Source organism: Pseudorca crassidens, chromosome 4 (assembly GCF_039906515.1).
Source record: "Pseudorca crassidens isolate mPseCra1 chromosome 4, mPseCra1.hap1, whole genome shotgun sequence".
Lineage (NCBI taxonomy): Eukaryota > Metazoa > Chordata > Mammalia > Artiodactyla > Delphinidae > Pseudorca > Pseudorca crassidens.
This window is the reverse complement of record NC_090299.1, coordinates 6,533,493-6,550,054: the sequence shown is the minus strand read 5'-3', so window position 1 is coordinate 6,550,054 and position 16,562 is coordinate 6,533,493.

Genomic DNA, 16,562 nt, shown 5'->3' with positions numbered 1-16,562 from the left:
ATGGGATTAGTGGCCTTACAAGTAGGTGAAGAGACACCAGAGCTTCTTCTCTCTGTCATAAGAGATATAGCTAGAAGGCAGCCATCTGCAAGCCAGGAAGAGGGCCCTCACCAAGAACTGAATCCACTGGCACTAGAACATAGGACTTCCCAGCCTCTAGAAATGTGAGAGATAAATGTCTATTGTTTAAGCATCCAATATATGGTATTTTGTTATAGCTGCCCAAGTGGACTAAAACACTGGGTTTGAGAAGGCTAGGCATCAGCAACAGCTAAAAATCCATGGATGTGACAAAGAATAAAATTTTAGGGGATACCCACATTGAAGGGATCACCGAACAAAAGGAGGAAAATGATAAACTTACTGGATAAACAGTTATACCAGAAAGTATGGACTCAATAGTGTCATATCCTATTTCAGAGGTAAAGTACAAAGAAGCCTGAGAAAACTAAATAAACTTAGAAAAATGTTTGTCTTAAAAGAAAGTGGGAGAGGTAAAGTGATTCCATAAGATATCAAACGTTTTTATTTAATTCAACAGGCGTTAACACAACTATCTTTAAGATGTTCTGCAAATCACTACAGATTCAGAAACAGTGGAACAAGGTAGACACCATCTTCCCTTGTACAGGAGAAAATCAAAATAGTAAAATAATTTTAAAAATATAAATTGTAAAAGAAACACACAAGCTTTGTGGTGGATAATAACAGAGCATCTACATTGTGTTCAGGAAAGAATATTTAAACTGAACTTTGAAGTATAAGTAGAAATCAACCATGAGAAGATTGGAGGGATGAGCACCCCAGGCAGAGAAAAACACCATGTGCAAGGGCCCTCTGTGGGAATTTATTCAATTCCAGGAACTGAAAGAAAGCCAGTAAGACTGGAGCATAAAGAATAAGGAAGAGAGTAGATGGATGTGAGACGGGAGATGTAGGAAGGGGAAAGATCATGCAGTGCTTATTTAGCAACTATAAGGAGTTTAAGATTTCTTTTCCTTTAAACAAATAATGTTTAATAGCCAAGGAGGCTCTCAGTTAAAAATGAATGGATATAACAACATTTGTGCCATGTACTATATTGTGACATTAATCTCCAATCATTCTTAAAGAGCCTCAAATTTACCATATATAAAATATAAGTGTTGCAAGTCAAGGTGCCTGGGAAAAAGATTCTGAATCTTTGAGTTAATGAGGAAAGACTCAGAATCAACAATTGTGGCAGAGGAAAGGAAGCAGGATTGAGCATTTATATAGGATTGAAACCAATTTAGAGCAACAAAAGTAATTTTCAAAACAAGAACAGATTTGGAGAATGTACATTATCTGATTTCAAGACATGAAACTACAGTAATCAAAAGGATGATATTAGTGAAAGCATAAGCATATAGATCAATGGAATAGAATAGAGTCAGAAAATATACATCTATCCTCCTTGCTTTTAAATAAAAATTCTAAGCAATTCAGTGAGGGAGAAAAAGTTCCAACATACAGTGCTGGAACAACTAAATATCTATATTTGTATAAGAGGAAAGTAAACATCAACACATATCTCACACAATACACAAAAATCAAATTAGAATGGATCATGGATCTAAATGTGAAAGTTAATAATGTAAAACTTCTAGAAGAAAACTTCATAGAAAATGTGTAACATTTTGGAGTAGAGAAAGATTTCTGAAACAGGACACCAAAAGCATGAGCCTGTATAAAATGAACAGAATTTTCTCAAAATTAAAAGCTTTACCTCTTTAAAGAGCACCATTATGAAAACTAAAAAAAAAAAAAAATCAAGTTACAGAATGCAAATTAATATTTGCAATGTATATTTCTTATAAAAGACTTGTGTTCAGATTATATAAAGAACACTCATACCTCAATAATACGAAACCAACAGTGCTACAGGCAAAGAGTTCAACAGTCACTTCACCAAAGAAGGATGCTAATGATCAGTAAGTGCATGAGAAGATGTACTATATCACTACCTACCAGGGAAACCCAGAGTTCAGACGCAATAAGATACCACTTCACACAAACTGTAAGGGGGAAAATTAAAAAGACTTGAGTTGCCAAGTGTTGAAAAGGATTTTAAATGACTGTAATGCCAAAATGGTGTTTCTACGTCTCTGGGTGACATAGACCAAAGTTCAGTGAACAGAGGAGTCTAAGGTTCCTCTCCAGCTATAGCAAAGGAACTTATTTCAGATCAGCTCTCCCTCTGAGATCTAAGAACCCCAAAGATGCACACCCTGGAAGTAGGGCTAACAGGAAATAAAATTCCTTCAGGTACTGAATCTCAGTTTTAAAGCATCTTAGTCATTTATTAGATTAAATTAATTAAGCTACCTGCCACAAATGAAACCACATGTCCTCAGGAGGAGTATAAATTATACTGAGCGTCAAATTAAGTCTTAAATTGTTTTATTTACACCATCTGGCATTTGAGCAAAATTAACCTAGCATAAAAGTATGCAATAGCTGACAATAATCAAGATAAAAATTAGACAATAGAAACAGAGGCACAAGAGAGCCATATATTGGAGTTGTTTGAAGGAGGCTTTAAAATAATTGTGATGAAAATGTTCAAATTATTAAACGAAAACCAGGAAATTTCATCCTAGAACTAGAATTTATAAATATACAGAAATTCTAGAACTGAAGAATCACATACTAAAAGTGGAATTAATAATTCAACAGATAGCACACAGACTAAAGAATAGAGACTGAAGGGCGGCATATATGACAAAAACATCAAAAACACACAGTAAAAGATATGTGTATTTACTAACAAGTATAATACTGATAGAAGAAATTTTCACATATTGAGCTATGGAGAAGACATTCTGGCTTATACATGATTTAACTAAAACTTCAGGCTAACCAAAACAGCCTCTTTATGGTCTATTAAACATGCCTTCTACATCGGCTTTAACCCTTAAAGAAAAGAATGCATTTTAAAAGTCAAAATGGAGTGACTGTGGTTTAGGCATTCAAATGGAGTTGGTTGGCCATTGTGAACCTGGTTTCAGGTATGTTCCTGGATCACTGAGAACTTGAATTTTCTGAACTGTGTCACACTCAAGGACACCACCAGCCTTTCTCAAAACAATATCTGCTAGCTGCCGGCTGCAGCCTTATAGTCTCAAGGTCTCCCCTTGTAACTATGCAGTCATTTCAGACCGCAACCCATCCTTGCTTAAAAAGCACCCTTAATTCTTGCCAGCTCCAGTTATAATCCTTAACAAACAAGTTACATAACTTTGTGTTTTTTGCCTTTATGAGCCTCCCCCATTTTGTAGTCAGGCAGAATTCAAACGCTTCTTGAATCTGTGTCTCCCAGGCTAAAGTCCTCATTTGGGGCAAAATAAGACGCTTTTCTGTTCGTATTATAGATTGGTTTATTGCTTATTTCTGTTAACACTGCACATTTAATTTGCAGTCCTGGAAGGATGTGAGAAACTTGATTGTACAGAATCAATATTTGAAGTGTTAAGAGAATTCTCTAATATCAGTGGAATTTAAGTAACAGATGTAAGAAACACTGTGAACCCCAAGTTTTGAGAGTGGTATTTCATGATAATGAAAGAGATGGTCCACAAAGAATATATAACAATTCTAAATTTGTGTGTACCTAGTAACCTAGCCTCAAAATATATAAAGCAGAAATTTATAGAACTAGTAGGAGAAATAGACATTTCTAAAATCAAAGTGGGAAATTTTACCATACCTCTATGAGACATGCAGACAAAATATTAATTAGAATACAGGAGATTTAATATTATTCTTACAAGTTTGATCTGATTGATCTAATTTGATATATACATATATACATAGACCTGCACCAAACACTTGCAGAAGGGAACATTTACCAGAGCAGTCTCCTCTTCCAATTTATATAAAGCCAATTACATTTGAGAAACAAATATTTTAAGCTTGTGGTTATCTTCTTGATTCCTTATTTTTGGTTTCTGAGGCCATTTCAAACAACTACATAGTAAATAAAATATATTGTTTTAGTAAATTACAGACTTAAAACCGGAATTTTACCAGGAACAATATTTGCTTACTTGAGGGTACGTGGACACAAACTTTCATTTTTGAAATATTGGCTTTCTGATTATTTTGACTCCAGATCCGACTCATGTCTTAACTTACCTCACACTCTTTCACCTATCTTTTAAAACTTTTTTAATTTTCATAAAGAAATTTTAAAGTCAATAATCATATCAATTTCTTTTTTTATCAATATTTTTATTGAAATATAGTTGACTTACAATGTTGTGTTAATTTCTGCTGTATAGCAAAGTGATTCAGTTACGCATATATGTACTCTTTTTTAATATTTTTTCATTATGATTTATCATAGGGTATTGAATATAATTCTCTGTACTATACAGTAGGATCTTGTTGTTTATCCATTCTGTATATAAAAGCTTACATCTGCTAACCCCAACCTCCTACTTCATCCCTCCCCCAACCCCCTCCCTCTTGGCAACCACCAGTCTCTTCCCTATGTCCAGGATTCTGTTTCTGTTTCATAGATAGGTTCATTTGTGTCGTATTTTAGATTCCACGTATAAGTGAAATCACATGATATTTGTTTTTGTCTTTCTGACTTTCTCTGTCTGACTTCCTTCACTTAGTATGATAATCTCTAGTTGCATCCATGTTGCTGCAAATGGCATTATTTTGTTCCTGTTTTGTCTGAGTAGTAGTCCATTGTATTCCACACACTCTTACCATACACAAAAATAAACTCAAAGTGGCTTAAAGACTTAAACATAAGACATGACCCCATAAAACTCCTAGAGGAGATCATAGGCAAAACATTCTCTGACATAAATTGTACCAATGTTTTCTTAGTCACTTTCCTGAGGCAATAGAAATAAAAACAAAAATAAACAAACGGGACCTAATCAAACTCACAAGCTTTTGCACAGCAAAGGAAACCATAAACAAAATGAAAAGACAACCCACAGAATGGGAGAAAATATTTGCCAACAATTTGACCGACAAGGGCTTAATTTCCAAAATATACAAACAGCTCGTACAACTCAACAACAAAAAGACAAACAACCCAATCAAAACATGGGCAGAAGACCTAAATAGACATTTCTCCACAGAAGACATACAGATGGCCAATAAGGCACATGAAAAGATGCTCAACATCACTAATCATTAGAGAAATGCAAATCAAAACTACAATGAGGTATCACCTCACACCAGTCAGAATGGCCATCATTAAAACGTCTACAGATAACAAATGCTGGAGGGGGTGTGGAGAAAAGGGAACCCTTCTGCACTGTAGGTGGGATTGTAAGTTGGTGCAGCCACTGGAAAACAGTGTGGAGGTTCCTCAGAAAACTAAAAACAGAATTACCATATGATCCAGCAATCCTACTCCTAGGCACATGTCTAGACAAAACCCTAATTTAAAAAGATACATGTACCCCTATGTTCATAGCAGCGCTCTTCAAAATAGCCAGGACATGGAAACAATCTAAATGTCCATCAACAGATGAATGGATAAAGAAGATGTGGTACATATAAATAACCGTATCAATTTCTGTGCTCCCAATAATACTGAACAGTTGTATGTATCAGGGATTAGCAAACTACAGTGGGTATCCTGTTTTTATAAGTAAAGTTTTATTAAGACATAGCCATACCTCTTTATTTACATAGTGACTATAGTGGCTTTCACACTGCAAAGGAAGATAGAAGTAGATATGAACAAGACCTTAATGCCCACAAGCCTGAAAAATTTACTTTCTGGCCCTTTAAGAAAAAAAGTATACCAATTCCTGATCCCTGATTTACATGTTTGAACAAGCAGAGGGTAATTTGAAGAAATTAAAACCATATGGCTATCCTAAGTCTATTACTTATTTATGTTTAAATATTTGCAAAAAGGTCAATTGTTGCATTGTTCTGATTGTTCAAGTATGAACCCTTCATGTTAGAAATTGCTGTATGTCTATATGTAGGGCCCTGTGAACCTATACTGGGAACTTTAATAATTGAGAACTAATATTACAAATATTTTAATATGGTATGAAAAATTTGTGTAAATGTATAGACTTATCACATCCTTCTTCGCAAATTGGAGTTAATTTGGGGGCAAGGGAATTTATTGAAATCTCAATACAAATATTCAGTACACTCTCAGGACCACCACACAATGAATTGGATAAATAACATTTGTAAAGCAGATAGAAAAATGACACCTTATCATCTATAACTGTCTTCCGTCTTCCTCAGCATGTGCTTTTTTGTTGCTGTTCAATTTCTTTAGGAATATCATATGCATCCCAGACCCACTCCACCATATAGTTGTAACAAAAGAAAGGGGGGGAAAAAGACAGAGGAAATGAAATCACATCTCTACCCTTCTGGAAACAATCATGCTGTGTGAGTCAGACAGAGAGTCCATGCTGTTTTGCCAGAATACCATGGTGTAACTCTACTGAAAAGCCAAACCAACACAAGAAGTAGTAAAAAGGAAAAACAAAAGGATAAGCAGTCAAAATATGTGCAGCCTCTATAGTTTGATGCTGTGTGGATGGTCTTCATTTATGGCCAGGTATTGGAAGACCTGTTATGAAGAGTAGTGATTATACCTTGAAAATAAAAGACTGGCAGCAATTCCAGGACAGATATTATAACAGCTCTGTGATTTAAAGGGAATCTTTAAAACTTTAAGGCCCTAGTGCCTGTCCTTCAAGATGTGGAACCATAGATTGTTTTTCAGTTTAATCACACCTATATTTTGTGCTCCAAGTATCCTGTAATAATTATAAAGAATACTGTCCTAGGGATGCATATTGCTAAATTTTACATCCAATATATCTATTTTAATTCCACTATGCATTTTGTTAGTTTTTTTGTTTAACCATTAGACAAACATACTGATCAGGATAGAAGAGATCTGAAAAACATGAGGTTATGGGTACATTTCTGGATATAAGCAATTTCTTTTATTTTATTGCTTGTCAGTTTTGTCTAGTGGTGATAATATATCCTTGTTATATATGTATGTATGTTTATACATAATTATTTATAATTATTTTATAAAAAAATGTAAGCAATGTGTCAAGCATTGTTGGAACATGTTTCTTTTTCTCTATGAAACCAGTGAGAAAAAAGTAACAAGTTAACGAAAAATATTGACAATTTGATATCTCATGTCAGATTAAGTTGTTTAGAGTTTCTGTAGTCTTCTTTAAGTCCATATGAAGAAAAATTGTATAGTTATGGCTATAAGTGCTATCAAAATGAATAGGGTAGATGGATAGAGAGAGAGAGAGAGAGAGAGATAGGTGATAGATGATAGGTAGATGATAGATAGATACTTCATACATATATATTACCACACACACACACACACACACACAAACATGCACATATATATACACAATTGCACAACTTGAGACCACTTGGAATTTATGGTGATGGTCAGTAATGGATGTTTGCACAAGGCCTCTGAAAATTCTATTTTATTAATTTGATATTGTTCAACAAAATTGAGAATGACTTAAGTACTCAGTAAAGACATTAACATTTTTCCTTTTAATAACACAGCAATTTCTATTATCTTTCAAATCAAAGAAAATCAAAGTTTAGTCTGACCAAATGACTAAACTAAGTTTTAGCAGCATGCCATTTTATCTCTGTAAAGTCTGCAATATGATTAATTATATAGCCCCCATATTTCTTCGTCACCCCAAAGACTATTGATTATATATTATATCCAATGTATATAATTATATATTATATTTGCACATATATTGATATCATTAACAATATATTGAAAAATTTATTCAGTTAAAAGAAGGTAACACATGTATAAATAAAATACCAAAGAATTGTGGAAGAACCATACCAATTCCATTGTAATTTTGTTTATAAATGAAAGTAAAACATTTAATAATAATTCTTTTTTGTTTTGAGAATTAATAGATTAGTTAAGACAAACATCAACTAAATATTTTTTGACAAAATTATTTCTGTTATTTGAAATTTATTCTTTAATTTTTCAATAATAGCACAAAGTAATATTGACAGGTGTCTATTGATGAAACTGATAAAAGGAGTTCATTCATTTATCAAATTTTCATTGTCTCCATATTAAGTTTCAAACAGTCTGTTAAATACTTAGAACACGTAAATGAATGAAGCATTATCCCTACCTTAGCAGACTCCAGTCTAATGGGAAATGGTGACTTGCAAATATTCAACATTATGCATTAAGTGCTAAAAATAAAGACATATCCAAAGAGCCCCATAACCCATAAAAATTTGTTTTCTCATACAGTTTCTCCATTTACAAGTGTAAGGAATGTTTTAATGTTTCTTCTTTAGTATTACAAAGTCTTTGTCTACCTGTCCTTAACTGTTGCTTTCTTTTGCAATGTCTCCAGTAAGTGCATTCTTATATCAGCTGTCTCTTTGCTTTGTTTATGTCTAGAACAAGACAACCAAAATGAAATACTAAAGGTATTAGTCAGATTATTTACACTAAATTTATTTTACCAAATGAAGTGTTCTGAAAATTGAAGATTTCTATTTTTCGTTTTTCTAGTATGACTTAACATGATTTTAGATACTCTGAAGAATAAATTCTAAAGCTTTGAATTTAACTACTATATGAAAATATCAATACTTAATTCAAAATTTGAGCTAAAATTTGCTTTATCTTTATGTCATTTACCAGTGTTATAATAAAATAGTGGTAAGGGAACTAGGTTTGTCGTGTAAGCCCAGATAGTTTATTATCATGTTAGTATGGACATTTTCTAACTTTCAATATGTACTTTAAAAAAAAGCATTAATCCTTCAAGAACAAGATAAAATCTATTGAAAAAGCTGTTAATGTGGAAATCATTTTGTTCTAGGAGCAAATGTGAAAAACGATGTAATCTTCAGACAATGAAACTGTGGTTGTTTTGAGGTCAAAATGATCAGTATTATTTTCTCTTGAGCAACACAGGAAGTAAAGGAACTTTTTTGTTCATTCCATCTGGCTCACAGATGTCATTTATTGTGAAAATTGGTCATGTATGAAAACCTTATGGCAAATCTGTTTTGAAACACATTCATTTTTATGGTGAGATAAAAGGCCTAGTACATATTGTAGACATGTTTAAAGAGAATATACTTACATATTAAAATCTAAAAAAATTATAAGTTACTAAATGGTAATGTTTTTTAACTCACGATTCTCATCAAAAATAATATTCAACATTTTTTTTTACCAGTCCAAAGGATGACTTTTGAACAAAATATTTTTAAAGAAGTTTACTTCTATTACTAAAGGATATATGGATATATGTGGTAAATATATTAGGGGAAAACTCTTATTCTTTTAATAATGTTCTTGGTAAGTTTTGGCTTATGAATCATTTCTTTGAAAATTCTGCTGCATTCTTTGTTTCCATTTAAATTTGATTTCTAAGAAAACAGTTAATTTATAGTTATCTTTTAGAATGTATATACAATATAACATTTTAAAGATTTGGTTATAAAAATACAGACACAGGCCTTTAAAATGATGTCCATAGTCGTAGCACTAAATCTGTGAAAATATATATACATAAATGGTTTTTATTCTATATCCAGCTTTCTCACTAGGACTGTCTTATGCATTAAAAACAATCTGGCTGATAACATGGTGTGTAAGTGAACTTTAATGTGGTAGCTGATATTCTTCTGATACAGTCAGTTATCATCCTGTGCCTGAATTACTGAATCTTACTTCCCTACTGTTCTTCCCACCGGGGCATAAATTCTCAAATGTGTCCAGAGCCCATGCAATTATAAAGTCATACTCCCTCCTATGAGTCAGCTAAGAGGGAAGGGTTACAAGTTCAGAAAATAACTGCTGAACCAAGCAGCTTATGCATTCACCTATAAGCTTATAGGCACACAAATATATTTTCTCAATATCACATAGAAAGACCTGAACCATTGCCTGTAGTTCTGGGTCACACGTCTGTGCTGAGACGATAACACTAAAGCCCAGTGAACACAGCATTACTGTGATATACAGGTTTCTTTTTAAACCAACAGCAAGATTATACTTAATTATGGCCTCATTGAAGCTAAGTTAGATGTGCAATAGGCAAAAATAGAAGTGGGAAGGAAGAGTTAGAGGAGATGAAGGCATGATAAAGAAAATGCTTATCTGTGCCTTTCCTGTGCCTTTACGACATGTGAAAACAACGTGAAATTTTGATTCTGTGAATACATCCTACATTCTTTTCATTTCTTTGACCAATATGTACTATATTTCCTAGACAAGGCGCATATTGCTAAAATGTCATCAGGAATTTCATTATTGGGTTTAGATTGGAGTAATTTAAATATGATGTCATAAAACTAAATGATAATTCGATGCAACCAGGATAACTTAATAGCTTCTCTGAGCATTTTGGTGCACACTTTAGGCAACAGCAGTCTCTTTTCCCACATATGGACACGGCTTTTGGGGAAAAATGGATGGAAAGTAAGCAAACAGAATAATAACCAAATGTATCCAAATTGCCTACCAAATCCATTCAGCTGAGGTCTAGAAGACCTTTAAAGTTACAGGCAAGCTTTAAAGCTGTTCACATTACTACTTACCCAGTGAGGCACTCTGAAAGCTAACAGTGCAAATGACTGCAACACTCAGTACAACTTTCTGACATAATTACTTGGGCTTTCAGGCTCACGAGAATTTTAAGCTTCTGAAACTAACAACTATGCAATCAACTTAAAATCAATAACAGTATTTGATTTTAGAATTCTGATAGGTACCATAATTTTGTGGTATTGATCAATATGCTATGCTCCCTATCGGTATAAAAAACACAAACATCAATTTCAGTTACTTGGAAAAGTTTGTGAGAACTCATGAAAGCATTTCATCCATTTTAACATTCTTCACTACAGGAGTTAGCAAATCTCACCTTTCTTTATGAGCACGTGGCTTTGCCTAGGAAGATCAGGTAATCAGGTACTATTCAAGGAAAATCACCCCGTTAGAAAAATGCCGTTTAAGGGTTTTGTCGTTGTTGGTTTGTTTTCCAGTTTCTTGGCTGATCAGGGTATATTTATAATGGAAAATCTTTTGAATAAAATATGATTTGTTATTCAAGATGTGGATCTGGAGCAGATTTATCAGCTGTTTTTCAGGGTACACCTGCAAGGTGCAATGGAATTACAGGTTTTAAAAAGAATACAACATCAATTTTCTTCCATGCAGTGCGGGTCCTCACTTTTCCTGGTGTATGTGTTCAGCTGGTTCTCCAGACCTTGGTCACAGTCTTGCTGACCTTGGTTGCCTAGTTACAAAATCCTCTTTGTGATTTGTGAGATTCTTGTCTTAATGGAGAGCAATGGATTTTTTTTTTTCCTAAAGTAAACTTAAGAGAGTTTCTATTTCAGAGTAGAACATATTAAAACCAGTATATCTTTCAAATTTAGAACTTGTACTTCTGAGGGACTAAAATTATGAACTGGAATTTTTCATGTCCAAATTCTATTTAATATTGCCAACATTTATTCCTGGTTCTAGAGAATAGCATCTCAGACAGCTAGAGTGGCAATGTAAGCTCCTTAAAAAATGAGGCAACTTTATAAAACATGAAGTATAAATATAAGAATATGTTACAAAATGTCATTGTATGTTTTCGGAAGACAAATGTTTTAAATGAATCAATAATGTAGTAGTATTGATCAATATGCTATGCTCCATATCAATATAAAAAACACTTAGTTTTTCCATCCTTTCTGTAAGTGAACTTGAGAAGAACTGTATTTCTAATAATCTTCAATGCAAAAAAAAATAATCTGTGATGTACATTTCATTATGTTCATTATCATAGTATTTTTCTCTTTATAAAATTCCATATCCCTATGCTAGTGTCAAAATATAGTATGACTTATCAGACAAATACTTCTTCAAACTTTTATATCCAGTTTTCTGGGGTTTTTCTCCAGAAAATAAGATCCACTGGTGTGTATATACAATCAGACAGTAATTTTATGAGCTTATAAAAAGCACACAAGGGCTTCCCTGGTGGCGCAGTGGTTGAGAGTCCGCCTGCCGATGCAGGGGACACGGGTTCGTGTCCCGGTCCGGGAAGATCCCACGTGCTGCGGAGCGGCTGGGCCCGTGAGCCATGGCCGCTGAGCCTGCGCGTCCGGAGCCTGTGCTCCGCTCCGCAACGGGAGAGGCCACGACAGTGAGAGGCCCGCATCCCGCAAAAAAAAAAAAAAGCACACAAAAATAATAACGCTTGTTGTGAGAGTGTAGGTGTATAATTCTGGAGATTACTTTTAATAGAAGGCAGTGGGCAAACAGCACCAGCACCATGGTCAAGTTAGGAAATAACAAATCCATTATATCATAGATCCAGTTTGCTAGTTGGACACTTGAGTGTGAGGTCCCACTGAAGTTAGGATAATTGGTACCAGCTGTTTAACTGTTGCTTTTTTTGGTTTTGTTTTGGACACGAGCCAACTTGACTTGAAAGCAATGCCACTAAAAAGAAGAGACTAAAGACTGATGCCAGTGTATATGTATTTATTTCTTTCAAGCCATTTTCCTCAAGCAGTTCACCTCGAGGCCATGATGACTCAAACACAATAATGGTGATAATGGGTTGCTTGACTGCTAAAAGGCAGCTGGACGGATTGAAGGCAAGATGAGTGGGGAAACAATATTTCCCTTTTAAACTTTTTCCTTAGGAAAGAATAATTTCCCCTCAACAATGTGGCAGAAGATTTATTTTCATCCTCGGAATGTTTTCTGTTACATAATCTCCTATAAGACTTATTTGTAGCTAAGGTAACAAGTGGGCCCTGAATCTCCAAATTTTAGTTTCTTCATAATTATTTTCCTTCATGAAAGTATTGAGCAAAAAGTATTTTTTGCTAGAATCCAACTATCAGATAATATTCTTTCTTCCCTCTAAATGACAGTGACATAAATCACTGTCTAAATGAGACATCTCTCAGATATACTCTAAGAGATTTATCAGTATTCACACTATTTAATGTTAAAACCTGGGTAATCACTTAAAGTCTCTTAATTCCTAGCTAATGACAGTTCTGCTCTATGACATACTAACCTTCTTCCCTATTTTGCCAAATAGTGATTTTTTAAAATATGTCATACTTTAAATAAAATGTAGAATTCCAAGCTAATTAGTGAAATCAAATTGATGAAACAAAATTTGTAAAACTAAAAAGGTGAAAGTTTCCTTTTAGACAACAGAGCACTTTTAGGTGTGCTGAAAGTAGTAAAAAGTACACAGAGAGGCATGTTTAAAAGGAGTAATTTGGCAGCAAGGGGGTCAAACGAATGTTAATGTTAAAGACATGAGAAACAATCAGGAAACCAAGTCAAGGATGAGTGTGTCTTCCTCAGAGTCACATTCAGAAGAGAAAGGAAGAAAAGAACGTGAGAAAAACTATGAAGAAAGAAAAGCCTGGGCTTGAAAACAATGGGATAAAAGAAAGGAGGGGTATTAATGCATTAAGGGAGAGTTCATGTTTTGGATGATAAACCAATTTATTCATCTGACCAACCGGTTACTGAGCACCTGCTACCTGCCAAACACTCTTCTCTTTACTGTAATTAATGAAAGGATAGTCTGTCCCTGGTAGAAGCGGGCAAGACTGTAGTTACCCTCTTTACCATTGCTCACCATCTTTGCCCTGAAACATATTTGTTTAGATGACCTTTTCACATTTCTTTTTTTTCTTTTTTTTTGCAGTACGCGGGCCTCTCACTTTTGTGGCCTCTCCCACTGTGGAGCACAGGCTCCGGACGCGCAGGCTCAGCGGCCATGGCTCGTGGGCCCAGCCGCTCCGCGGCATGTGGGATCTTCCTGGACCGGGGCACGAACCCGTGTCCCCCGCATCGGCAGATGGACTCTCAACCACTGCACCACCAGGGAAGCCCTCACATTTCTTATCTCTCTGGAAGAACATGGAGAGGAGTAAGTACCTAGTGTATAGAGTAATAACTAGTAATAACTAGAATACCTCGTATTATAACACAGCGCTGTGCAAATAAGTAATTTGACACAACTGAAGGTAAAAATGAATGGCCCTTCATAGTTTATGAATTACTCTCTCTCCACTCTTCCCAGACTTCCTATAGCCACCTTCTACTTTCTCCACTATTGAGGATCTTAACGTCTTCTCCCCTCATTCTGAAGGAACCCTGGGTCAACATTTGATTTATGGGTGGAGAGAACATTATGACTTGGTCACCTGAATACACTCCCATGAGTTAACTGAGCATTCTTGCCAAAACACTGTTAAAATAGAGATAAGTTAGCTTCACAAAAAAGATGTATTTGCATTTGCTCATGTATCCCACGTCTAACTTCTCCCCCCTATTACTAAATTACTATTTTTAAGGCCAGGTGAGAGTTGGCTAGTGCTGGATATAATTAGGCTTTTCTTGGACCATAATTTTATCGGTAGGTGGGACCTCAACCTCAACCTCAACTCTTCTTTTTTTTTTTTTTTTGCGTTGCGCGGGCCTCTCACTGTCATGGCCTCTCCCATTGCGGAGCACAGGCTCTGGACGCGCAGGCTCAGCGGCCATGGCTCACAGGCCTAGCCGCTCCGCGGCACGTGGGATCTTCCCAGACCGGGGCATGAACCTGTGTCTCCTGCATCGGCAGGCGGACTCTCAACCACTGCGCCATCAGGGAAGCCCAACCTCAACTCTTTGTCAGCAGGGAGAATACAATGGATCAGTTCAAAGTTCCACTCCCTTGGCACTATTGACATTTGGGGCCAGATGATTTTTTGTTGTGAGGGACTGTCTTATGCACAATAGGATATTTAGCAGCGTCCCTGGTCTCTACTCACTAGATACCAGTAGCATGCCCCTTCTCCCCTCAAACTATGACAATCACATGGCTCCAGACATTTCCAGTGTCCCCTGGAGGGAGCAAAACTCACCCCCAGTTGAGAGTCACTGGTCTAGCTGGACCACAGTCCATCATGCAAATACTCAGGAACAGTTCAGTTTATAGGGGTCATACCAAGTGACCTGTGCTCTCAGAACTCATATAGTGCCCGCCTCCATCTGTGGATCAAAAGCATGCCTTAAGGTCTTATATCAGAAATAAGTTCTTTCTTCTCTGTGGCTCAAATACTTTTAAGTCTATTCATTGGAAGCAGGGGCTGTATTCTTATTGGTTCTTACTTAATGAGATGAGGTTTATTAACACTAGAAACCAAAATACTTTCATAGTCTGTATGTGTCTGCCAGTAAGATGATTTTACTCCTTCTCTGTGATACCATTGTATAAATTTTATAAAACAAACACAGGCTTGCTCTTTTATTCTCATAGTCCAAATCCAGATACTCACAAAGAGAACTTTAAATCAGTTGATCAGATTTACTTTGAAGGCTCAGAGTTATCAACCTGCTGACCCACACTTCTCACATATGCCCGTATCAATTTGGGGTTCTGCTTTGAACAACTCAGACTTTAATATTACGACGATCTCTGTATGTGAGCTTTATTAAATAATTGCTTGTGCATTTCACACAGTAGGTAAACATATTAAGCGTAACTTTTAATTCTTTGGCCACAAGAGATAATATTTATGTTTTTCCATAAACGTGTAAAGTATCCATTTAACGAAAAGAATCCCATATATCATGTCTGCACATCCTCAGTCACCATTTAACAGGAACATGCATTCTCATCTGATCTTTATGTATGCTTAGATTTAATCAGGAAGAGAGCAAATTAAACCAAGTACTTAGGATAATTGGGACTATAAACAGAAGCAAAAACATTTGCCTGTTTTTTTTCCGTAAGCACTGAATAAACAGACATAAATCTTCTATTCTTTAATATGTTTCAGTGCTCTAATGCTTATCAAAGTCATTTTAATGCCATGACAACTCTGAAATTATTCTTTTGTAACAGTGATTGGGTTTTAATCTATAAAATAACTCATTGCCTATGCTATCAAGGGCCAAATTTGAATCATCTGTATTGTTTGTTTTTTTTCTTCCTTAACCTTTCTTCACTCAATTAGTCAATAACATGCACTGAATTTGCAGAGTAAAGCCTACAACTGATCAGTTTCTAATTGGAATTCATCCTTTGAAAATAATGTTGTAATAGCTAATTTTAGAACAGAAAGAAAAGTTTTAAAGGCTTTTCAGTTTATAGTATTCTCTCGTTTACTTGATATCTTATAAATGCTCTAATGATCCTGTTTGAAATTTATATCAATATTTTCACATAGTTTTGGAAGCCTGTATTGCCAAAAAGAACCTAACAGACTCCATGTATATGTCTTTTTCACCAACTATAAATATTGTAATATTCGAGGTCATGAACTGTCTCTTTGTATCCTGTATGGGACCTTGTGCACAGTAGGTGCTCAATTAATATTTGTTGATGGGTTCCGTGATTCATACATGTGACGGTTTTAAGACTCTAGCATTTGATTTTATGCTTCTCTAACACTGAATGACAGAAAAATGGAGAATTTACAGTAGTGAGCTCAAGAGGTTTTATACTGTAGATGAC